The sequence below is a fragment of the Gopherus evgoodei genome, chromosome 13 (genome assembly GCF_007399415.2).
Source record: "Gopherus evgoodei ecotype Sinaloan lineage chromosome 13, rGopEvg1_v1.p, whole genome shotgun sequence".
Classification (NCBI taxonomy): domain Eukaryota; kingdom Metazoa; phylum Chordata; order Testudines; family Testudinidae; genus Gopherus; species Gopherus evgoodei.
The window spans coordinates 32,948,190-32,974,517 of record NC_044334.1 but is presented as its reverse complement, the minus strand read 5'-3'; the positions used below and the strand labels follow the sequence as shown (position 1 = coordinate 32,974,517).

Here is a 26,328-nt window from a genome sequence, read left to right as displayed (position 1 = left end):
AGGGCATGAGGCATCCAAACTTCAACTCCCATCAGATGCCAGGGCAGAATTTCCAAATCAAAGTTTTTCAGTATTTGGATTTCCACCATAGGAAGAAAAAAGTACTTAAAAATGAATTTTCCATGAATTTTAGTAAAAAAGTAAGGGTTTTTTTTTTGTGTATGTCTGTAAAAAAGTCTGTGGGACAAGTCTGGCATTTTCCAGCAAGCTCTGTCCACAGACAAGGCCAGCGGGACTTGGGCATCACCAGATCTGAAGGGGGTGGGGGACGTAATTAACTTTACCAGAATTTTGATGGCTTTTTACTACTAACTCCTGCTTTCAAACACTGAAAGAAAAGCACTTCTTATAGTGCCCCTTAGAGCCTAATAGGGTTTCAATTACATAGCATTGTATACATTCTTTACACTCCATGCTCTGACTCCTGCACCCCCTCACACATCCTCACCCTCACCCTGAGCACCAAATATGGGAGCTCCTGCACAGACACACCCACATTGCCATTTGAATCCCTCACACCAAATGGGAGCTGCCCCAGGTAAGCACTCCACACCCAAATGTCCTGCCCCAAACCTGAGCCCCCTCCTGCATCCTAAAACCTGGCCAGACCCTGCAGCCCAATCTCCAGCCTGCTCCTGCACCCTAACTCCCTCCCAGACCCTGCACCCCCTGCCCTGACTCCTGCACTCTGAACACCCTGCCCTCACTGACTCCTGCACCCTCCTCACACCCCCAGCCCTTACTCCTTCACCCCTCACAAACACATCCCAGTTCCCTACCCTCCCTGATTCCTGCAACTACCCATACCGCCTTCCCTCCCCCACCCCAGCCCCCTGCCCTCACACACCACCAGCCCTGACTCCTGCCCCCTCCATCCCCACCTGCATTGCTTGCATGAAACAAGAGCTGCTCCAGGTAAGAGCTCCACACCCCAACCACCTGCCCCAGCCCTGAGCCCCCTCCCACACCCTAACTCCTGGACAGACCCTGCACTCCAATGTTTTTAATTTTTTTTAAATAATAAATTAAAAAGCACTTTACAATAATTAGCGAACAGTACAAACAATATTTGGAAAGATCATTAAGTGGTGCACCAAGACTCTCAGCGATTTTCAAGTGGTCTGTGGAAAAATCAGTTAGACTACAAAAACAATCAAGGTACCTCATTTTATTTTCATTTACTTACTATTACTTATAGGAGGAGGATGAAGAAAAAATGAATGAAAAATGGGGGTTGGGGAAGATAAGAGAATGTTCTTTTTCTTTCCTGGGTCCCAAGGAGGGACCCCAAAAATGAAGCTGAGCACAGGGCCCCACTAACGCTAAATCCACCACTGAGCTTCCTTCTCTGGATACCCCCAGCCAGCATTCAAGGACTCACAGACTGTCTGTGTGATAAGTTGTCACAACCTAGTCCCAGATTTGGACCTTAGCATCCAAAATATGGGGGTTAGCATGAAAACCTCCAAGCTTAGTTACCAGCTTGGACCTGGTACTGCTGCCACCACCCAAAAAATTAGAGTGTTTTGGGGCACTCTGGTCCCCCCAAAAACCTTCCCTGGGGACCTCAAGACCCAAACCCTTGAGTCTCACAACAAAGGGAAAGAAATCTTTTCCCTTCCCCCCTCCAGGTGCTCCTGGAGAGATAAACAGAAGCAACCTCCGTGAATCTAAGTAGAGGGACTCCACCCTCCCCGTTCCCAGTCCTGGAGAACAGAATTACCTCCCTCTTCACCCAGAGGGAATGCAAAATCAAGCTAGTAAATCTAACACACACAGAGTTCCCTCTGACTTCTTCCTCCCACCAATTCCCTGGTGAGTACAGACTCAATTCCCTGGAATTTCCCACTAAAGAAAAACTCCAACAGGTCTTAAAAAGAAAGCTTTATATAAAACGAAAGAAAAATACATAAAAATGGTCTTTCTGTATTAAGGTGACAAATACAGGGTCAATTGCTTAAAAGAATATTGAATAAACAGCCTTATTTAAACAGAATACAATTTAAAGCCCTCCAGCAACTATATTCATGTAAATACAAAAAAAACATATAAATCCTATCTGATCTTTTTGTACTTACAACTGGGAAACAGAAGATTAGAAAGCAGGAAATAGAAATCACTCCTCATCTGAGAGAGCATACAGACAGACAGACAAAGAACTCAGACACACAATTCCCTCCACCCAGAGTTGAAAAAAATCCTGTTTCCTGATTGGTCCTCTGGTCAGGTGGTTCAGATTACTTCTTTCCAGGTGAAAGAGACGTTAACCCTTAGCTATCTGTTTATGACATAAGTAACCCTGGACCACCAGCTCTGACTCCAGCAGCCTGCTTGTTATACCCCAAGCACATTCAGGTCTGGGTGGAGAAGGCTCAGGGTTTGAGAGGTCAGGGGTAGGAAGCGTCTGCTGGTTATGCTGCACCTAACCCTCAGTTTTACTTGAGCAACAGGAGATATTTGAAACTGTGCGATACGGCTCCTGTGCTCTGTTCCCAAAGTATTCTGCAGCAGGGGAGGGTCTCTGGCAGTGTGTGTGTCACTGGCATATTGGAGTGATGCTGAAACAGGGCAGAGTAGAGGTGGCATTGGGGGCTGGCATTAATCATCTCTCTTCTTTTCCTCTTCCAAGAACAGACGGGACAGGTAACCCTTACCCAGTGAGGTCACATTCTCATAGTTCTCCTGCATGACATCCCTGTAGAGGGCTCTCTGAGTAGGGTCTAGCAGAGCCCCCTCTTCCCTGGTGAAATGCACAGCCACTTCCTCGAAGGTCACCGGCCCCTGAAAGAGCAAGAGTCCAACACTCAGTACCTGCTGCCCCACTCACAGCCCCCCTGTACATGGGGGACAGGAGCCAAACAGAAACTCTGGGTGGATTGGAGTCAGAGTCCCACCCCCACCCTGCTCAGAGCATCCAGGAAACACCAGGGGGAGGGGACGAAGAGAGAGCCCCTCCTCTCTCCCAGCAGAGCCATCACACACCTACTAGCCACAGACTGATTCAGGAGATGGAGCCCCTAGCAGGGTCCAGGGACAGCTCCCTTGTAGGAAGCCCAACAACCTCCCCATTCTGAAGAGCTGGATGTGAAGGGAGGGGAATCTCCCCTAAGCCTCACTGGTGGGTTCCCCCTTCATATCTCACAGCAGCCGCTGGTTAGTCAGGTCGGGCTCCAGCACTAGGAGTCTGGTCAGTTTTCCCAGCCCCATGGTTACAGTTCCTTCTGCTGCACTTTGCTCCGCTGCTGCTTACCTCGGGTGCTGATCCTTTAGGGTCTGGCCCTGCTGAGTGCTTCCCTTGCAGGTTTCGGCTCTTCACTTTGGAGCAAGGACCCATCCTGCCCTCTGGGCCGGATTCCAATCACACTCCTGGCACCGCTATTCCACTGATTTCAACGGAGTGACATCTGACTTTCATCAGGGCCAGTGAGAGCAGAATCGCAGCCTAACACTTTTGGGGTACAAATTCTTACCCCGGGGCAAAGCCTCCGCTCCTGAGATGCAGAGTTGCTGGAGATTCTTTAAGCTGTGAATAGCTTTGGATCCAGAAGCAAGCCAGAAAGCATTTGTATTAATGCAAATTATCTAACTGATAAGGTAGAAGCCACTGAAACCTGGGCTGCCTATGAAACAAATACAAGAAAATATGGGGTAATTCCTCTGTTTTGCCTGAAATCAACAAGGGTATTTGTATATTTTAAGTGATAATTGACTGCCCAGAAGGGGTAGATCTCTGTTTTTTTTGTCTTTCAGATAATCAGAAAAAACTGATGCCAGCTAAACAGCATTCAACATATCATGCATTTACTGGCAGAATAGGAATTATGTTTTGTGTTCTATGTCCTGTCTTGCGGTGTTTGTCTTGTGGCCAGAATTGTTGTGTTTAATATTTTCATAGGATAGTCTAGTTTAAAATCAAACAGAAGGGTTAAATTAAAATGCAGATACTTGTTTTATTCAACTTTGGAATACAAAGTGTTTGGATAAATCAGGAAAATGTGATATACTAAAGTCTAATACATTTCCTTAAGTAAGTTAAAAGAAACTTCATTGACCAAATCTTTTAATTGAAAATTGTTGTTAAAATTTGCCTACCAACAGTCTTTGGAAGCAAGGACATGAAAAGTTAACCCACTCCCCATATTGTACATGGGATCCTTCTGGCTACCTCAGATTTCTAGCCAGAGGGCTGGGGATGATGGGAAGCCCCTCCCTCGGTCTCAGCTCCGCACCTCAGCAGGGAAGGGGGCTGCCCTCAGTCCCCTTACCCACAGCAAGGCCAGGGTCAACCCCGCCTGGCCCAGCCCCAGCCCCCCTCCGGGTGCAGGGACTCCTCGCTCTGCCCCCCAAACAGAGTCCGCCCCCCATCCTGCCACACTCACCGAGAGGGAACGAGCGATCGTCGGGATCCCCTTCATCCTCTCCGTGCCGCTCCCGCAGCTGGCCCCAGTGTCCGCTCAGAGAAACAAGATGGCGCCACCGAAGGATGACTGCCTTCCCAGCATACACCGCGTTGCTTTGACTTTCTAGCTGTAGGCGACCAGCCTCTACTGCTCCCTGCTCGGGATTGGACGAGACACCCAGACGATCCTCTTTCACAGATTGGTCAAAAGCCCCTCCCACTCCTGCTAGTAATTCCCACGGCTCGCCATTGGTCCCTGCCTTCTCTTGAGGCGCACCTCTTGTGGGGTGTAGGTCAGGGTTCTCTGTGCGCTGTGCCCAGTGATCAGTTCGTCCAGGGCCGTAGCAACAAAGAACTTGGCCCCCTCCGAACATATGTCTGGGGCCCCTTACAATGTAGAAACGATAAAAAGCTAAACAACTAAATTAATAACATTTATCCGCCGACCGCCATTATGAACGCAAACACACATTCTTTGAATGGGTCCAACTAAAATTCGAAACTGACCGACAGACAACTGATGTAGCCAATAGCATTATGATGTATCATAATGACTTCATGGTTTTGTCAGTAAAACCGACACAGATTGTGCAATAGCGTCAATAAATGTCACTTACCTAGTTATACCTTACATTTTTTTTGCCACTTTTAGGGGCCTCCTTCCTTGCAGGGCCCCCTCCGGTTGGAGGGGGCTCGCTACTCCTCTGTTTAGCCCAGGAGGCAAGGTCAGCATTGGCCCCATTTGGCAGGTGGGATCTAGGGCACAGAGAGGTGAAGTGACTTTTCCAAGGCTAAGCAGGGAGTCTGTGGCAGAGCAGAGACTCAAACCCAGAACACCTGAGCCTGAGTCCTGTGCCTTAACCACTAGGTAACCTTCCCACCGAAGGAGAGGGAACCTCCTCTGCCACTTTGAGTGTGTGGGTGGGAGCAGCCATGAGACAGAGCTGCCAGGAGGTGGGGGGGTTGGATAGTTGAGGAGGTGATTAGTGGGTGGGGGGATCTCTGGAGGGGGCGGTCAGGGGACAAGAAGCAGGGGGGTTGCATGGGTTGAGGGTTTGGGAGATGCCTGTCGGGGGTTGGTGCTGGGTCAGGGCAGGCAGGGAGCAGAGGGAGTTGGATGGGTCGGGAGTTCTGGGGGTCCTGTCAGGGGGCAGGGAGTGGTTGGATGGGGTGTGGGAGTCCCGGGGGTCTGTCTGGGGGCAGGGGTGTGGATAAGGGCCAGGGGTACAGGTAGGGGGTAGGGTCCTAGGGAGGCAGTTACAGTGGGGGGGTCTCAGGAGGGTGAAGTCAGAGGACAAGGAGCCGGGAGGCTTAGATAGGGGGATGAGTCCTGGAAGGCAATTAGGGGCAGGGTCCCAGGAGGGGGCAGTCAGGGGACAAGGAGCAGGGGCAGTTCCGAGGGGGGCAGCCAGGGGGCAGGAAGTGGGAGGCAGTGGATGGGGTGGGGCTCCCTGGTTGCACACCCTAATGAAATGTACTGCGCACGCCTGTGGTCACGGGGATGAGCTACTTGCATCCTTTTCCTGTTTGTGCCATTTCTTTCCGTCTCAAAACCTGATAACAATTCTCTCTAGTTCTTCCCCTTCTCTCTCCCCTCCCCACATGTGGCTAGAAAATCCAAGGAGATTCCCTCATTTTCCCTACAATTATTGACTCTAGTCTCTTATTTTCTCCATAATTCTTGAATTCTCCTCAGCTTTGGGATGTGAACCCAGCCCGTTTTATCTGCAGCAATTTGTCCTTGGGAAGGTGGGAATTTGCTGTCTTATGTCACTCCCCCAACGTGGGTGGTGGTTAGTAGGTGCTAGTTGGGGGAGCCCACAGACATGGCTCCCTCTGGGGGGGAGATGGGGTGGCTGTTCTCTGCCAGAAACAGGACATGGCCGAACAGGAGGGGAAGGGAGGAGCCAGTGTCCCTATGGAGCCTGCCCAGCCCCTTTGGTTCTGCTCCTTTCTAGCATTTTGTTCAGAGATTTTATTACGGAGGAGGCTGAAAAATCTCCCTTTGGGCTTAGCCTGGCAGGAGGGGCCAGGTCTCCTCTGGAATAAAGAGATGGAGCATGTTCCCAGCATGGCAGAATCTAGGCTCTGTCTGTGCTGGGAAAGATCCTGGGGGAATTGTGATGTGACATGAACTAAAACCTGTTCTGAAACCTCCACAACTGCCCTTCTCGCCCTGCCAGGCTGCAGGATGTCGTCAATGTTCGCTCCAGCTCATCCCATCCTCCCAGGGGACAGGGAAGGGAAATGGCTGCTGAGGAGCCAGTTCAGGTAGGGATTATTGAGAGGGGTGGGAGGGTTCTGGTGGATTCCTGCTGGAGGGAGTTGGACACCAAATACACCAGAGGTGGGAGGTTTGGGCAGTCTGGATTGGAGGTTGGAATAAGCCAAAAAATTCCCAGGGTGGAGAATGGGAGGAGGCCAGGGTGTAGCAAACCTCTTGGGACTTGTTTAATATGCGGCTTCCATTCTAGGAACAGACCCATGAGGTTAGAGGGTGGAAATGCTCTAATTTGTGGGACAGGCAACAACCCTTCTAGGTGGGGTTAGGAAAATGAGCCAGAATCCCAGTGCTGGAGCCTGACCTGATTAACCAGTGGCTGCTGTGAGATGTGAGGGGGCACCCACCAGTGAGGCTTAGGGAAGGGTTCTTAACCTTTTTCCTTCTAAGGCCCCGCACGTGCTATAAAAACTCCACGGCCCTGCATATGCCTAGTTCTCTGCATATCACAATCATGTATATGACTCACTAAGATTTGACTCCATCATTGCTGTTAGTATGATACTTTGAACTGCATTTATTTTCATAGAAATTTTAAGTTACTTTACAGACAGATTTAAAAATACAGTTTGAAGATAAATGATCTTCATCTGCACAGTGTCTAAAGTTTTGAGTTTAGCTAATCTTTTTTTAAACAAGCCCTGCTAAGGTAAGTACAAGCAAATTTTAGAGTCTGTTATTTGATTGTACCATTGTAAATAATGAATGACAAAGCACAATACAGTAATAACAGTAATAATGATAATTACGCCAGCCAGGAGAGGTGAGGCATTTTAGAACTTGTTACTCAAAGAACTGAATTTAAGCACAGGACAGAAATAAAATGATGAAATGCACAGACCAGTTAAAAAGCTAAAATAACAGCACTGTCATCCTGACCGAATGGGAAAGAATAAAATTACAGAGACTATACGTACTTTGCACATTTTGACAGGAAGTAAAAAGAAGTAGCAACAGTAATTGAAGTGTCTGTTGTGGAGAGGGTGTTGGGGGAGTGTGAGATACAGCCCACTGTAATTTCAAGCACAGCGGCACTCACTAGTCCGAAAGCTCGTTCACACAGCAGCAGCAGCCAGCAGCTCCTACTTCTGACCCAGAGGCAGCAGCACAGAATCTTGTCCCCCCAGCTCAGCTCAGCAGAGACTGGGCACAGAGGCAGGAGGGTGGGGCCACCTCAACATCAGCAACCTCCCCTGCACAGCACACAGGAGGCCCCTGGGAGCAACTTGGCCAGGGGCAGCTCCAAGTGGTGGGAGGGGGCAGGGCTGCAGGAACAGTTGCAGGGACAGACAGCTGAAAAGAAGTGGGAGGAGGAGAGACAGGACACCCCTGCTGGAGAAACCCCCTCAGCAAGGCCCCCCTGGACTGTCATGTAGTCTGCCCCCCACTAAGTCTGGTCCTGTCCAGCTCTTCACAATGAGAACAGCATTGGGCTCCCTGCCAGCGAGCTCTCCCTGCACCCTGCTAGGGCCTCCATCTCCTGTGTCGGTCTGTGGCTAGTAGGGGGGTGATGGATCTGCCGGGAGAGACAAGGGGCTCTCACTTTGTCCCCTCACCCTGGTGTTTCCTGGCTGCTCTGAGTGGGGTGGGGTGGGACTCTGACTGTGAGCCACCCAGAGCTTCCATTTGATTGGCTCCTCTCCCCCATGAGTGGTGGGGCTGTGAGTGGGGCAGCAGGTATTGAGTGTTGGACTCTTCCTCTTTCAGGAGGTGGCTGTGTATTTCACCAGGGAAGAGGGGGATCTGCTGAACACCGCTCAGAGGGCCCTCTACAGGGATGTCATGCAGGAGAACTATGAGACGGTGACCTCGCTGGGTAAGGATTCCTGTCCTCTGGGTTATTAGAAGCTATGGGGTCTCTGAAGAACCTGAGCAGTAATAACTTTATACCTTTATTCATCATCCAAGTTTCCTTGCCCCCCTTTTTTGCCTTATCTCCCACCCAGTAGAATCATTTTTAGACATTTGTCATCAGTCGTTTTGAAATTGCATTTAATGTATCCTTATGTATCCTACATTAATAACTGTAGCTTTCATGCTGTTTTCTCATTTTAAGAGGAAAATATGCCACCTGTAGAATTCTAAATGGAGTAAATAGGTGTGTGACTGACGCATGGCTTGTGTGACATTCAAATGAGCTCCTCTTTTGATAGAAGAGAGGATAATGTTGTCATTCAGGAGCCCAAAGGTGAAAGGAAAACTGAGCCATGTGAGACGAGGAGAAGGGTTGGGTGGAATAGATAATTCTGGGGTGCCTGGACATGGGGAGGGTGTGTGCAGGATTAGAGGTAAGATGGAGCAAGGAGGGATGAGGTTGTGAGAGAAGAGGAGGGAACAGAAGATGCTCTCAAGGCGCCAGGAGGTGGTGACAGCTGAGAGTAGTGGGAAGAAGGGGAGGGAAGTGTGGAGGAAGGGCGCCCAGGAAGTGGGCTGGGTGGGTCAGTGGGAGGGAGGAGAGGTTTGGGGATCTAGAGCTGTGGGAGATCCCAGACCTTTAACCCCCAATCCCTACCCAAACCTTGTTGTTTTAGAGCCTACACTCCAGTTTTCTTTCTGTTCAGTTTCACTTATATACGTTTTCCCCAAATATTATTATTGTAACTCTTGACCTCCCTCTCCCACTCATTACGCCCTCCCCGTATAACCTCCCTATCTCTATGCACAGCGACCCCGGCCACCGATCCTGAGTCCTTGCTGCATCCTCCCTCCCACAGCAGGGCCACTACCCAGGCACAAATGGGCACATTGTTGATGATGTCACAGGGTGGTGGTGTAGCCTGTGCAAATTTTACACCTATAAGATTACATATTGGGGTACAACTTGCCCTTGTACTGTTGTACAGATAGAACTACACAGGATCTTTTCAGGGTACAAGACAAAGATGCTACATTTATTATGATAACAATTTGATTTATGACTAATAACTAGTATCTTAATTTTTATACACATACATTATACCTAATACCTATTCTTCTTCGAGTGCTTGCTCATATCCATTCCAGTTAGGTGTGCGCGCGCCGCGTGCACATTCGTCGGAGACTTTTTACCCTAGCAACACTTGGTGGGCCAGCAGGTCGCCCCCTGGAGTGGCGCTGGCATGGCACCTGATATATACCCCTGCTGGCCCGCCCGCTCCTCAGTTCCTTCTTACCGCCCTTGTCGGTCGTTGGAACTGTGGAGCATGCCTAGCCGTTCTCCACCTCCCTAGCATTTCACTCTTCTGTAGTCTAGTGTATATAGTTCAGTTATTATAGTGTTAGTTGTAGTTATAAAGTTAAGTAAGTATAGTTGTAAATAGTTATACTGAGGATTGGGGGTTTGCCCCTTTTTCCTCCCCGCGGTGCCGGGGCCCATGCCCGGTTCACCCGGCTTTAAGCCTTGTGCGGCCTGTCATCGGCCGATGCCAACAGGAGACCCGCACGACTCCTGTCTGAGGTGCCTAGGCGAGTCCCACCTTGTGGACAAGTGTCGGATCTGCAAGGCGTTCAAGCCCCGAACTAAGAAGCAGCGGGACAGTCGCCTGAAGCAGATCCTGATGGAGGCAGCGCTGACTCCCCCACCATCGGCACCGACTCCGGCACCGGGACCAAGTGTCGCCTCCGCTTCGGACCGCCCGGCGCCGGCGAGGGCTCCAACTTCCCGCTTGGCACCGGCCCGGCACCCTAGCCGGCACCGCTCCCTCTCCCTGAGGAGCCAAAAGCACAGGGCTCCTGCGGTGCCTGCAACTGCACCACAGTCAGAGCGTGCCTCGAAATCTGACCGCCCGGCACCGTCATCTGCCGCGGCACCGAGCATCGCTGCACCGTCGACTCCGGCCCCTCAGAGACCGTTGAGTCCGGTGCCATTCAGCTCCCCGGTGAGGACAGGGGTCGAGCTTGTCACGCCCTCCATGCCGGAGACCTTCTCAGCGGCACTCGACATCATCGCATTGATAGAGCCCGAGCTGCCCCAACCCCCGGCACCGCCGGTGCGGGTTATACAATCGCTGGGCAAGCCCACCATGGTACGGCCGCATTCGCCAGGCACTACCGAGCAACGGTCCCGATCTAAATCGAGGGACCACTCACAGCATCGCCGCTCGAGATCTAGACGCCGCTCGCAGTCCCGGGACCGCTACCTGCGACACCGGTCCTATTCGCGGCACCGTTCGAGATCCTGGTCGCCGTCGTACTACTCTCGGCACCGGTCTAGATCGTGGCACCGATGTTCATACCGCAGCCGATCCCGGCACGGCAGTGGACGGCACCGGTCGACCTCCCGGCACCGAGCCGGTAGCAGGTCCCGGTCTAGATCACGGTACCGCCATGACTCCTGGTACTGTTCACCGGCATCGCGCAGCGATGTCGGGATGCGCAGAGGCCTGCCACAGTCATCGGCGGCTCCTCCCTGGCCTTCGAGGCACTCGTCCGCTTCGTCCCATATGGACAGCGCCTCTTACGGGGGTTCAGATGTGCACGCCCGCACGGAACAGGGTCCACCTCAATGGTCCTTTTGGACGCCCTGGGCATACCACCAAGCCCAGGGCGAACCTTCGGGACAAGCTCACTCCAACCCATCGGAGCGTCGTGCACCAGAGGCCACAATCAGTCGGCCCCCCCCCTCAGGTACGGAGGAAGACCCCACGGATACCATGGGGCAGCAGGATTCCCGGGAAACGGAGGCCCCTCTGGACGAGGCTTCAGTGCAAGAACCGCTTCTCCCTGGGGTGTCTTCGTCCTCGTCCCCGGATGAGGCGGTAGCGGGCACGTCTTCATCAGGGCCCCCGCCGATCGATCTCTGGGCACATCAGGACCTGTTGAGGCGAGTGGCCCAAAACATAAACCTTCCTGTAGAGGAAGTCCCGGAAGTAGAGGACCCGGTAGTAAGCATCCTCTCAGCGGAGGCACCAACCAGGGTAGCCCTCCCCTTCATTAAGTCGATCCAGGCAAAGGCGGACACCATCTGGCAGTCTCCGGCCTCCATTCCACCCACTGCCCACGGCGTGGAAAGGAAGTATATGGTACCATCCAAGGGGTATGAGTACCTCTACGTACACCCCGCTCCCTGCTCTTTGGTGGTACAGTCAGTCAATGACCGGGAACGCCACGGCCAACAGGCTCCTGCTCCAAAATCCAGGGAAGCCAGGCGCATGGACTTGCTGGGACGTAAAATTTATTCTGCTGGAGGCCTTCAGTTCCGTGTGGCGAACCAGCAGGCCCTCCTGAGCTGTTACAGCCACAACACCTGGGAGGCTGTCGGCAAATTTGCAGAGCTGCTCCCTCAGGACTCAGGACAGGAATTTTCATCTCTCCTGGAAGAGGGCAGGAGGGTCGCCAGAACCTCGCTACAGGCGTCCTTAGATGCCGCAGATTCAGCAGCGAGGACTCTGGTGTCGGGCGTAGCCATGTGCTGTATATCGTGGCTGCAGTCTTCCGGACTACCGCCGGAGCTGCAATACACGATCCAGGACCTGCCATTCGACCAGCAGGGCCTCTTCTCTGAAAAGACGGATCCCAGGCTACAGAGCCTAAAGGATAACCGGGTCATCATGCGTTCTCTGGGAATGCACACGCCCCAGACTCAGAGAAGGCCATTCCGCCCCTACCATCAGCGCACTTACCCCCCGCCTCGCTCCAGACAAGACTTCAACCGGAGGCGAGGCTGGCCAAATCGCAGACGACAGTCAGGTCCTCAAAGGGGTAACACTTCCGGGTCCAAAAAGTCACCGCAGGGACCCAAGGCGAACTTTTGAAGGTGCACCCGAGAGCAGCGTACCAATCCCCTCTCTGGATCCACTCCATTTCCTCAACCGCCTCCGCCACTTCCTACCGTCATGGTCCCAGCTGACTTCGGATCGTTGGGTCCTGAGCACAGTGCAGTTTGGTTACCATCTTCAGTTTGTTTCTCCACCCCCCTCCCATCCTCCCTCCTCGTCCCTCTTCAGGGACCCCTCTCACGAGCAACTTATCGTCCAGGAGGTTCACAAGCTCCTGTCCATTGGGGCTATAGAGGAGGTGCCAAGGGAGCTAAGGGGCAAGGGGTTTTATTCCCGGTACTTCTTAATCCCCAAGTCAAAAGGGGGCCTACGACCCATCCTGGACCTGTGAGGCCTGAACAAATTCATCAAAAATTTCAAGTTCCGCATGGTAACATTAGGAACCATCATTCTTTCCCTGGATTCCGGAGATTGGTACGCCGCTCTCGACATGAAGGATGCGTACTTCCACATTGCGATCTTCCCCCTGCACAGACGGTATCTCCGCTTTCTGGTGAATCAGGACCACTACCAGTTCATGGTCCTCCCCTTTGGGCTCTCCTCGGCCCCCCGGGTATTCACCAAATGTATGGCGGTCGTCGCTGCTGCCCTGCGACGTCGTCATATCCATGTCTTCCCTTACCTCGACGACTGGCTCATCCGAGGCACGTCGGAAGAGCAGGTGACCAGACACATCGCCATCATCACGAAGCTGTTTGCAAGCCTAGCCCTGACCATCAGTCCAGACAAGTCCACTCTGGTGCCTACGCGGAGCATAGAATTCATAGGGGCAGTGCTGGACTCCAACCTCGCAACGGCCAGCCTCCCCCGGCACCGATTCCAAGCCATAGTGTCCATGGTCACAAGCCTGCGGGCCTTCCCGACCACATCTGCTCGAACGTGCCTCGCTCTCCTGGGGCACATGGCCGCATGCACCTTCGTCACCAGACACGCAAGACTCCGCATGCGCCCGTTGCAGACCTGGCTCGCGTCAGTCTATCGACCACGCAGGGATGCCATAGACACAATCGTAACGATTCCACCGAATGTTCTAGGCTCCCTAGGCTGGTGGACAATGCCCTCCCAAGTGTGTGCGGGCCTACCGTTTCACGCCCCACAGCCATCAGCGTCCCTGACAACGGACGCATCATCGCTGGGCTGGGGGGCGCACCTGGGGACCCTGCGTACACAGGGCCTGTGATCACAGAGAGAGTTGACTCTTCACATCAATGTGCAGGAGCTACGGGCCGTTCGCCTAGCATGCCAGACATTTCAACGCCATTTGCACGGTCGTTGTGTTGCGGTATTCACGGACAACACAACGGCCATGTATTACATCAACAAGCAGGGCAGGACCCGGTCCTCCCCGCTGTGTCAGGAAGCAATATGTCTGTGGGACTTTTGCATAGCCCACTCTATTCATCTAGTGGCCTCCTTTCTCCCGGGAGTGCGGAACACCCTGGCGGATCACCTGAGCAGATCCTTCCTGTCCCACGAATGGTCCATCCGTCCGGATGTCCTCTATGTCATTTTCCAGAGGTGGGGGTTTCCCCAGATAGACCTGTTCGCCTCCAGATCGAACAGGAAATGCCAGGTGTTCTGCTCTCTGCAGAGTCGCTCCCCGGCCTCCCTGTCGGACGCGTTTCTCATACCGTGGACGGGTCGCCTTTGCTACGCCTTCCCACCCTTCCCTCTCGTCCATCGAGTCCTGATCAAGGTCCGGAGAGACAAGGCCCACCTCATCCTGATCGTTCTGGCATGGCCGCGGCAGCCTTGGTACACCAGGCTGCTCGATCTGTCCCTGGCGAATCCGATTGCCCTACCTCTTTGGCCGGACCTGATCACGCAGGACTTCGGCAGGATGCGCCATCCGGATCTACAGTCCCTCCATCTGTCTGCATGGCTCCTGGCTGGTTAAGCCAATCCGAGTTGCGCTGTTCCGATGCAGTACAACAAGTGTTGTTGGGCAGTAGGAAGCCTTCCACGCGTTCAACCTACCTAGCGAAATGGAAACGCTTCTGCTGCTGGTGCAGTCAGCACAGCCACGATCCACTCGCTGTACTAGTCCCCACCATCTTGGACTACGTGTGGTCTCTCAAGCAGCACGGCTTGGCGATCTCCTCCCTACGCGTCCACCTCGCGGCTATATCCACCTTCCACCCAGGCGAGGCTGGCAAGTCCGTCTTTTCTCACCCAATGGTGTCAAGATTTATCAAGGGCCTGGAGCGGCTCTACCCCCAGGTCAAACGGCCTACCCCTACTTGGGACCTGAACCTGGTTCTAACCAGGCTCATGGCGCCCCCCTTCGAGCCCTTAGCCACATGCTCGCTGCTGTACCTATCCTGGAAGGTGGCCTTCCTAGTCGCTATTACATCGGCCCGGCGAGTCTCGGAGCTTCGGGCTCTGACCATGGACCCTCCATACACGGTGTTCCATAAGGACAAGGTACAGCTGCGACCGCACCCGGCATTCCTCCCTAAGGTCGTTTCCGCCTTCCATATTAACCAAGACGTCTTCCTGCCAGTCTTTTACCCAAAGCCGCATTCATCCCGAAGAGAGCAACAGCTCCACTCCTTGGACGTCCGAAGAGCTCTCGCGTTCTACATTGAGAGAACAAGGCCTTCCAGCGTTCACCACAATTGTTTGTGGCAGTAGCAGAACGCATGAGAGGCATGGCAATCTCCTCCCAGCGTATCGCATCCTGGGTCACGTCCTGCATCAGGACATGTTACCACTTGGCCAGTGTGCCAACGGGACCCCTGACCACCCATTCTACCAGGGCTCAGGCTTCCTCAGCCGTGTTTTTGGCTCATGTCCCCATACAGGCCGTGCGGCCACATGGTCTTCTGTGTACACCTTCGCATCACACTATGCGCTGGTACAGCAAGCTAGAGACGATGCCACTTTTGGCACAGCGGTTTTGCAGTCCGCAACGTCTCACTCCGACCCCACCCCCTAGGTAAGGCTTGGGAATCACCTAAGTGGAATGGATATGAGCAAGCACTCGAAGAAGAAAAGACGGTTACTCACCTTTGTAACTGTTGTTCTTCGAGATGTGTTGCTCATATCCATTCCACACCCGCCCTCCTTCCCCACTGTCGGAGTAGCCGGAAAGAAGGAACTGAGGAGCGGGCGGGCCAGCAGGGGTATATATCAGGTGCCATGCCGGCGCCATTCCAGGGGGCAACCTGCTGGCCCACCGAGTGTTGCTAGGGTAAAAAGTCTCCGACGAGCGTGCACGCGGCGCGCGCACACCTAACTGGAATGGATATGAGCAACACATCTCGAAGAACAACGGTTACAAAGGTGAGTAACCGTCTTTTCTCTCTCTCTTTCTTACACACACACCCATCAGATGTTGTGCAGCTGCTGCATAGTTACCAGTTCTGAAGATAGCTTAAGTTCATGGCTTGATTTTGCAGCTGGGATTCGTAGCTTGTGGCGGCTAACTGGCCAGGAAAGCCGGGCACAAGGACAAGCTGGGTCTCTGTTGGGCATGCACCGATGTTCTCCCATGTTGGCAGCAGAATGTTAACCAAAGTCTCTCATCTCACCCTTCTTTTTTATAGGCTTTTAGTTTGGATTCAAAGTCTATAGGTCTTGCTGTGTCAGGCTGCCTCTGGGTTTGGATTGAACATCAGTCAATTGCAGGCGTGATTTTCAGCCTTGAACCTGACTTTGATCTTCCTTCTGTTGTTCTTTTGTCCTTTTGTTTTTAGAGTGGATGCTTCTTACTTTGTTTAGGGCTGTTGTCTAGGTCTTCAGCTGTTGGTATTTGAACTTTATCTCATCAGGACAGGCTGGGGCTGAAGGCTGATTTCATCATCCATACGTGCCTCAGTCACACATCTAAACTAAACTAATAAGATTACAGCAGGATTTGCAAAAAATGAAGGTTGGAGGAAGCTTTTACAAAATGGAGTGAGTGTTTTAAAATGGAGTTTGAATTACAATATGGCAAACAGTGAACAGAAGTTAGTGTAGGGAAGTGTAGTGGATGACAAACAGTGAACAGAAGTTACGATGTAGACAAGTGTAGTGAATGGTGAACAGAAGTTACATTAATAAAGTGAACAATTAAAAACAATTTCATTTATCAGTTCTACAGTACATTGCTACTCAAAGTTAATTGAGAAGATGGAATTTGGTGAAACAACAGAAACTGGATTTAATACAGACAGTTATAATTGATCCTTGTCTATGATTTCAATCTACATAATGTACCCGTTGCCGAATTGCCACCGAATCCACGGGACCGGCGGACTTCCCGCAGACAAGCCGCCGAAGGCTGCCTGACTGCCGCCCTCACAGGGACCACCAAGGCAGCCCCCGGGGCTTGCCATCCTGGGCACACACTTGGATAAGGACTCAGAAGCCTCTCCGTTTTGACCAGGGTTTGAGGATTGCAGCTTGTGCTCCACTTTGTTCACTGGACTAACATCCAGTTCCTGTGCTTTGCTTTCTCTCCAGGGGCTGTGAGCAGTGTGTGTGTGATAGAGGTGGGAATTTTGGTGATACTTGCATGATGCCAATACACACCTCAGTTTCCCTCTATGGTTGGTATTGCTATGATTAGAACGAGCAGGAGACATGAAGTGTTCTGTTACACAGCTGTCACGGGGTGATATGAATGGGTCATTAAGGACTGGCTGGGACCAACCTACATCAATGGAATACCCGACAGAGACAAGGGAATAATTGTCACCTGCGTATCTCAGCTTGGCTGAGTGAAGCACACATAGACTTATGTTTTGGGGAGCAGGAAGAACTGGGCTCGCAGATGCAGGGAGCTCTACCGGAGCGAAGACAAATGGACAGACACAGTGAAAGGAAACCAAAGCGTTTTCTTCAGCAGCTTGGCTCAAGGGCATTGGCCAGTATGGACTATATCGTCTTCTCTGCTTCTCTGTGCTAATCTAAGGACTTTCCAATGCTGTGTGTCGGTTGACTAATAAACCCTGCTATGTTTTAAAAGTCTGCCCAGTGTCACAGCAAAAACTTGCTCTGTGCATTGACTGAGGAACAGTCTCTGAACAGGAGTGTAGTTCAGCTGGACCTGCTGGCAGAGCTCGCAGGTTGAAATAGGAGTGTTGAAGCCAGAGGCTCAATCTCAGGTGCCGAAGCTACATGGCCTGTCCTTGTGGAAGAGTGAGAGCTCTTGGGGGTCTAGTGCACTCAAGGGGCACCTCCCAAGGTCTGTTTAAAAGCCAGGGCATTGCATAGATCCTATGGATCCATGACAGTGTGCCAGAGGTTCAGCCTTATGGGAAAAAGATATAAAACAAGACAAGGATCTAAATGTGTATTTACCATCAGCCCCTCATCAGTCCTTGTGGGAATCCCTGATCCATTCCAAAGTGTATTAAAACCTTCCTCTAAGGCTTACCTCTTGGTTATCAGGTCATGTCAGTTTTGTTAGAGGCTTTCCCCTCACCCTCCCACTTCCCTGGTTCTTGTCACGCAGACAGGAAGCAGCAAAAGACCAGAAGTCTGAAGCACAGACAATGCAAAGTTTATTGGGGTTAGTTTCCAAGGAAGCATATTCTGAAGCCCTTCACACCAGTCGAGCTTATCTCGATATCCTGATACAGTCTGTTCCCCAGTGTTCTCTTCCCAGCTCTGATGCCACAGAGCATTTATCCCGTGTCCCCCTTCCCAGCTCTGATGCAGCTGAGCCTTGCCTGTGTTCCTGTTTCTCCCCCCACACACACCTTAACAAACATGATTCCAATTTCCCTTCCCCCTCTTGTTTGACTCTGTTTATATAGTGATATTCTCAGCTATACTTTAACCAATCATTTTACTGAAATTTAACTAACCAGTCCTAACATATTGGGACATAATTGTTAGAGAATTATGTTACACCACCCTAATTAACTTACACCTAGCAAAATTAATTATACAGCAGACAGAAACAATTAGAGAACCAGACAGATTTACAGTAGAAAAGTGTAGGACATAAATATAAAGCAATACAGAAATGAAAGTTTCACAACCATTAAGAAGTGATTTCTTGCCACTGCTGTCAAACTAAGTTTTCTCTAACCGTCTTAAGATCTGTTTCTTTATCTGGTGCTGATGGGCACTGTCTGGACAGGATCGTCTTCCTAACAGCCCAATAGCACCTTATTTCAGTGTGACTGGTTTGGGATGTGACCCTTCACTTCCCAGCTTATGGCTGCCCCTGTTGCTTAGCCAAAGGCCTTAGCCTAAGAACAAGGCCTCAGACTATCCTAGTGAGAGAAGGCCCAGACACAGGCAGACTGAGATTTTGATTCTTTGTTTTCATACTTCTGTAACTAGCTAAGTGATAAAAATACCCCTAAGTTCTTAAACTATAGGCTTTACAGGCTGGCCTGAATATCTCTATTCTAACAGTGGGTTCTATCCCTTCCCCCATTCTGTGTCTGTCTTGTCTATTTAGATTGTAAATTCTTCAGGGCATGGGTCATCTACTATTCTGTGTTTGTACTTGTCCTAGCACAATGGTGACCCACTGTTAGTTGCTCCTTAGCACTAAGGTAATGAATATGATTTATATTCATAATAACTCTCCTGCCACTTTGAGCCAAGGACGATGGTCTTGGGATATTACTGCTTAAAAATGAGCTGGGGAGTAAAATCATACAATATACCTTGTGACAAGTATCCCACAAATTCCACTGACCTCTCATTTTCTTTGCCTTGAGTAGGATTTCCAGTTTCCAAACCTGATGTGATCTCACTGCTGGAACGAGGGGAAGAGCCGTGGGTCCAAGATCTCCAGGGCTCTGAGAAAAAAGTGCTCCTGAGAGCTGCCTGCACAGGTAGGGAATTGGTTAAACCAACTCAAAAATTGTCAGTGAATGCAGAAAACATTCAGGATGCCCTACAAAGACCTTGTGAGTTCTCCAAGTTCAAGATTGTTCCCTGCAGATGTAGAATCATTATGGCAGATGTGACTCATGGCTTCCCACCTATTCTGACTGACAACGGGCAGAAGGTCCCTCCCCATCTCACTTTCCCCTGAGTGTTCTGGTGAGATGTGGATCAAAAGTGATCACTTTCTCTCTCCTCTGGGGAAAGGTTTGGGGAAAATCAGCTCCTGATAGGATTGATCTCTCCTGCACATGTTTTGGTTTGTTTCCCCCTTTTTCCATTCCTCTCACTGATATTTCCATTCTGTCAGCTGCAGGGAGTGACCTGTGTCTGGATTCTCTCTGTCTCTCATCAGGTGATTGGATGGTGGGTGAGAATTAGGAGGAGAAACCCCAACAGGAAGATGCTGAGAAAGTAGAGCCACATGGGATTTTATCAGGAAGATCCAAAGGGAATGTTTCCGGGAGTTGTGCACTCCCAGAAAAAGCCAAAGCCTGTGAGACTCTGCACAGGCCAGAGGAGAACTTCAGTAGCCACTCAGACCTTATTCCCCGTGAGAGAATCAACTTGGAAGACACATAGTACACATGCCATGAGTGTGGGAAAAGCTTCAATCAAAGCTCAAGCCTAATCACATGTCAGAGAATCCACACTGGAGAGACGCCCTACACGTGCTCTGAGTGCGGGAAAAGCGTCAATGTGCGCTCAAACCTTATTAGACATCAGAAAATCCACATAGGCGAGAACCCCTGCTCCTGCTCTGAGTGCGGGAAACGCTTCAATCAGAGCTCTATCCTTAGCAGACATCCGAGAATCCACACAGGAGAGAGCCCTTACACATGCTCTGAGGGCGGGAAAAGCTTCAATTACAGCCCAGTTCTTATTAGACATCAGAAAATCCACAAGTGCCTTGACTAGGCCTGGCCAAAGATTTTTTTAAAATCACATTTGTTAATTCCGTCATAGTGATCTTTGCACCATCTTCACCGTGGTGTCTCAGCTCCCCCAGATGAGTTGCCTGCTTCTGCCTTGTGCAGCTCAGCCTTCTTTGGGGTCAGTCCTGTGATCTTCTCTATCAACTCCTTTCCCTTTGAATTGAAGAAATGTGTGTCCCTCCAGCCAGGAATGTTCATCAGGGACCACATAGAACATGGCTGCAACCAAGGTCCTGTAGTGGAAAAGAGACTATAAAAGGCTGATGCCTGATCTCCATCTTGTCTTCAATCCTGCTTCTTACCTCTGGAGGGACTTTGCTACAAACTGAAGCTCTGCACAAAGGACTGATGACGCATCCCAGCTGGGGATGTTCTCCGGAGACTTGATTTAAACCTGCAGTTTACTCCATCATTGCTACAAGCCAGAACTAAGAACTTTGCCATTACTGCATGTAATTGATTCCATTTAACCAATTCTAGCTCTCAGCTCTATCTTTTTCCTTTTATGAATAAACCTTTCGATTTTAGATTCTAAAGGATTGGCAACAGTGTGATTTGTGGGTATGATCTGATTTATATATTGACCTGGGTATGGGGCTTGATTCTTTGGGATTGAGAGAACCGTTCTCTTTTATTGGGGTATTGGTTTTCATAATCATTCATCCCCAGGACGAGTGGCACTGGGAGACTGGAGTGTCTAAGGAAATTGCTTGTGTGACTTGTGGTTAGCCAGTGGGCTGAGACCAAAATCCTCTTTGTCTGGCTGGTTTGGTTTGCCTTAGAGGTGGAAAAACCCCAGCCTAGGGCTGTAACTGTCATGTTTAAGCAATTGGTCCTGAATTGACACTCTCAGTTGGGTCCCGTCAGGCCCACATCGTCACACCCAACATGGTACACTGAGGCAAAAACTACCTGTGCCTTCCATCCACTAGGACTATACATGGCGTTGGCTGCTCAAGTTAGTCATCTTGGTGTAAAAAGGAAATTTTAGTTGTAGAGCAGATGCACCCAGGTGCAGTGGTTGGCATTAGCTTTCCCCTTTACCTAACCTAAACGCCATCACTGTTCCTAGTCTAAACAGACCTTGAGCATCACAGTTATACTGTTCCTCCATTTCAAAGCAGTTGTTAGTCATTGAGTTCTCTCTTGGGGAACAAATTGTTTCATTCCCATTTGCTCTGACGTTGCTTCAGGTTGTGCTGGGGAGCAGATATTTTTACTACCATTTTTCTCACTTAAAATATATTGAACTATAACAAAGAGTAAGAACAAGGCAGTGGATAGGGGAAAATATCATTTCTCCTCTATAACAACAGAGGAAGATGAGGAATTAGGGTAAATCAGAGCGATTCCGTATCACCATCCCAATCCCCCTTTTGTTCAGTTTCTTAGGTCAATATTTTTTCTAAAGGGCTAGGAAGAGGACTCCCTCGTAAATGACTTGTAATTAAACAAAATACCCATGCGTTGGGCTTCCAAAGCCATTGTGGCCCAGGCCCTGCAGGAGGTCGCTCCTGAAGATATCTTCTTCCTAATCAGCTGCATGTTGCCTATTATTTGGGAAACGCAATCCCTATCTAGGTAGAGATGGGAAAAATGGAAGTGACATTTTTGTTCAGCTCACCCCCCGGGAGATTCTACAAATGTGTAGAAAATGAAATCCCTGTTGAATGTGATATAGCTGCAGAAAGATACCTATTTTTAGTAGAGACATGACATTTGTTGTTTTACAGGGATTCTAAGTCGCACCTGAATTTAATCCCTAACTTTAATCTGTGCCACCAGATTAAAGAAATAAAAGGGCATATTTGGGGGAGTTGTACCTCACTATCGCTACTGATCTGTTGTGCGGTTGGTGAAGAATTCTACGCCAGAGGAGTGTAAAATTACTCCAAGGAAGGTCAAAGATTTGACAAGAACTCAGGTAGAAATTGCAGGTACTAGTGGTTGATTTTCACCCCCGAGTTGGAAGCTATGGTGACCTGTGGCCCAGGTCAACTATTTTTAGAACCCTGCTCCCTAGCTAAGTGGCATTGATCACACTCCTAAAGGCGCCATGATTAAATTGGGCACAACTGTCTTTTACCATTTGGATCCAAAGTTTCATGAAGCACAGAGAGAAACAGCTGATTCCTTCAGAGCCATTCCATGCCTATGGGTCCCAATCTCACTGCCTCGTTGGACAAGAAGCACTTCCATGCTGGGCAAACAATGGTAGCCAATGAGGGAATGTATCAGATTCCAAGTTCAGACTGCAGGATACTTGAATGCTGAGTCCCAAGGCTGTGGTTTAGTCCAGGCCTGCATAACTCGTAAAGCAGCAAGGGCAATATTACTCCAAAGAAAACAGCTGAGGGCTGAAACCCCACAGAACCGCCCCCCCAGCACCGCCTAGCCCCTCTGAAACACAACCCCCCCAGCACCGCCCACCCTGCAAAAATGACATCGCCAGCGCCGTCCAGGCCCCCCGAAACAATCCTCCCCAAGTGCCACCCGCCTCGTGGAAACAAACCCTCCTTCCCCAGCACTGCCCTGCCAAAACAGCGATAATGAACCTTGCTAATATGTTTTAGGGGGCCCCTAAGGTAGTGTAATTAAGGTAAAAGAAAAATGTCTCTTTGCTAGCAGTAGAATAAGATCTTCCCCCCACTTGGTAATCAGTTGCCCTGTTGAGTGAATGAGGTGTGACTGAGGAAGGCGTGGAAGGCAGCACCTCCAGACAGCTGCAACCCTTGGCGAGGGGCTGGGAGCCAGAGCAGATCAGTAGAACAGGTCAGCCACTGACTCACCATTCACCTCCTCAGCCCCCCGCTCACCTCCTCAACCCCCCTCCCCTGCCGCCGGCTCACCCGCCCCGCCTGTCACTGCCCACCCACTCGCCTCAGCCCCCACGGCTCACCTGCCTGCCCACCCGCTCGCCTCCTCTGCTCTCCTCCCCCACCGCCAGCTCACCTGACCCCCCTGCCAATGCCCGCCCGCTTCCCTCCTCAGACCTCCACCGCCCCAGGCTCACCCACCCCGCCTGTCACTGCCCACCCACTCGCCTCAGCCCCCACGGCTCACCTGCCTGCCCACCCGCTCACCTCCTCTGCTCTCCTCCCCCACCGCCAGCTCACCTGACCCCCCACTAATGCCCACCCGCTTCCCTCCTCAGACCTCCACCCCCCCAGGCTCACCTGCCCCCTCCCGCCACTGCCTGCCCACTCGCCTCAGCCCCCCACCCCCCATGGCTCACCTGCCTGCCTGCCCGCCTCCTCAGCTCTCCTCCCCCACCACCAGCTCACCTGACCCCCCCACCAATGCCCACCCGCTTCCCTCCTCAGACCTCCACCCCCCCAGGCTCACCCGCCCCTCCTGTCACTGCCCACCCACTCGCCTCAGCCCCCACGGCTCACCTGCCTGCCCACCCGCTCGCCTCCTCTGCTCTCCTCCCCCACTGCCAGCTCCCCTGACCCCCCACCAATGCCCGCCCACTGGCCTACTCAGATCCCCATTCCCTCAGCTCACCTGCCCCCCCACTCACCTCCGTTCCCCACTCCCTGGCTCACATACTCACCCCCTGCCACTGCCCACCAGCTCGCCTCCTCCGCCTACCACCCCCTGGCCAGTGATGAGCTGCCAAAATCTTAACAACCAGTTCCCACCTCACCCCATGTGGGGGTTGTGGCCCACCCCTGCCCCTTGGGACTCTGACCCCATCCAACCCCCCAGGTTCCTTGACGCCCCCCCGGGGACCCCTACCCCATCTACCCTCCTTCCCTGTCCCCTGCTGCCCCATCCAACCTCTCCTCTCATTCCTGATGCCCCCCGGGACCCTTGCCCCATCGAACCACCCATCTCCCTGTCCCCTGATGGCCACTGGAACCCCTGCCCCTGACAGTTCACGCGGGAAGGCTGGGAGGGCTGAGAAGCAAACGGCAGCTTCATGCTCAGGCCCAGGGAGGCAGAGGGGAGGTAGGTGAGCTGGTGTGGGGAGCAGTTCCCAGTGCCCCCCGAGGGTTATCTGCTGCTGTGCGGGCGGCACCCCTGCCCCAGCTCACTTCATCTCTGTCTCCACCTTGCTGGACCTGAGCGCTAACTTCCACACCGCTTCTCTTCCCTCCAAGGCTTCCTGCGCAAACAGCTGATTAGCAGGGGGAGGGGGGAAAGTGGGGCAGGGCATTCAGGGGAGGAGGCGGAGCAGAGGTGAGCTGGGGCCAGCCGCCGGCTCACCTGCCCCCCCCCCACTGCCTGTCCGCTCACTTCCTCGGGCCCCCTACCCTGCCACCAGCTCACCTGTCCCCCTGCCACTGCCCACCTGCTCACCTCCTCAGCCCCCCACTCTCACCTGCTATTGTGTCATACAGGACGTCTGTGATATGCAGGGGGTCAGATTAGATGCTCTAATGGTCTCTTCTGGCCATAAAGTTGACTAATTTCTGAAAAATTGAGTGTAGCATTGGGAGCAGCATTTGATGTTTTCCTGTCTAGCCGGCTTGCTGCCTAGAACGAACGCTCCTTGAGTGGGGTGATCCACAGGGAGTAGCTCAAACCTCTAAGGGCCTGGCCAGGGGCAGGACATTGGCACAGCAAGGGAGGGGTGTTGCAGTGACATCACAAAGGCCTTTTGCAGGACCTCAGACTATTGGTCCAAGGTGGTGGGGAGGTGGTGACCTCACAGAGAGATGCTGACATCAGCCAGGCAGGACAGGGGCGAGAGGCCAGGGAAACCTCAGAGACCCCTGGGGTTTTGCTTCAGCAAGTCTCCTTCTCCAGGTCTCTCTTTGAGGACCGAGAAAGTATTTGGGTTCACGGACGTGAGAGCCAGGAGGAACCTCTTTCGAGTTTTCTCCTTCCCTTTTAGTGATTTTACGAGAAAACAGCCATCCCTGTTTAGAAGGTAAGAGCCTCCTGGAGGTTTGAAAGCTGTTCAGTCTGATCCATCTGGTGAGAGTTGAATTCTAGGCATGGAAAACACAAGCTTAAGGAGGCAGAATTTTATTCTCCACCTGGGATTTTGTCCCTTAGAATCACTGGAGACATTTGGGTTTCACCTTTTCCTCCCTCCCTCCCTCCTCTTTGTCTCTTGCTTCTTTTGTCCTCTCTCCTGTTCCCTTCCCAACAACAGGAGAGGTGTGTGTGTGTGTGTGTGTGTGTGTGTGTGTGTGTGTGTGTGTGTGTGTGTGTGTGTGTGTGTGTGTGTTGCGGGGGAGTGCTCTGCAGCTCCCTCTGTGGAAGGTTCAGCCAAAAATGTGGGACTGAAATAGTGCTCGGGCAGTGATCTCCACCAGTGACCTGAGCCATCCTTTGAGCTCTCTGGTGAGAACCCTCAGCCTCCCATCCTCAGTCTCTACACTGATTGGCTGAACAGGGAGTTATTGACAGGGAGGAGACTCAGGTCCTTGTTGTTCTCTTTTAAGACCAAGGAAATAAGTCAGAATCAGTTCTATGTTTGATAAATTTTGCTGCTTCTCTGCATTAATTGTCTGTGAGCAGTTCATGATTCTCTCTAACATTGCAGTTCTCCTCAAATACTTGCTGAATAATTACTGTCACTGTTGTTGGTGTGGAGCTCATCCGAGAGCACTTTATTCAGGTCATTCCATGTCTGAAATTCAAGATCCGATGATTAGTTTGAAAATCAGGACTCTTGGGTCCTATTCCCAACTCTGCCACTTACTGGCGGTGTGACCTAAGACAAGTCAATTCTCCTTTTTCAGACATAGCTTCTCGCTTTTTCAAGTAGGGATAATAATGATCTGCTCCTACCTAGCTCAACACACTCACTCTTCTCCAACACACACACTGTCTCTCCCCACACACAAACAGTCTCTACCCCACCACGCACACTGCAGTTGAAAAGCAGCTGGCAATCTAGTAAGATGCCCATGGAACAATGGGATAGAGAAACCTGCATCATGTGATGCTGTACCAGCCCGTGAGGCATTGCAAACCAGGGCTGTAGCAAGAAAGAACGTGGCCCCCTCCGAACATATGTCCTGGGCCCCTTACAATGCAGAAACGATAAAAAAACTAAACAACTAAATGAATAACATTTATCCGCCGACCGCCATTATGAACGCAAATACACATTCTTTGAATGGGTCCAACTAAAATTCGAAACTGACTGACAGACAACCG

General features: G+C 51.5%; 1 protein-coding gene and 1 long non-coding RNA gene across 3 annotated transcripts in view; one reads left to right on the top strand and one right to left on the bottom strand.

Moving 5' to 3' along the window:
- LOC115660743 (zinc finger protein 883-like) overlaps window positions 1-26,328 on the bottom strand; it is a 573,128-nt gene that overhangs the window by 460,620 nt on the left and 86,180 nt on the right. The gene's annotated exons all lie outside the window — the stretch shown is intronic.
- Window positions 8,484-19,843, top strand: LOC115660751. Of its 2 annotated transcripts, none has more exons than XR_004002910.1 (3): window positions 8,484-8,496; window positions 19,105-19,221; window positions 19,629-19,843. It is a non-coding gene; the product is annotated as an uncharacterized LOC115660751 (long non-coding RNA). The 2 variants fall into 2 exon arrangements; XR_004002909.1 differs by having other exon boundaries at window positions 19,590-19,843.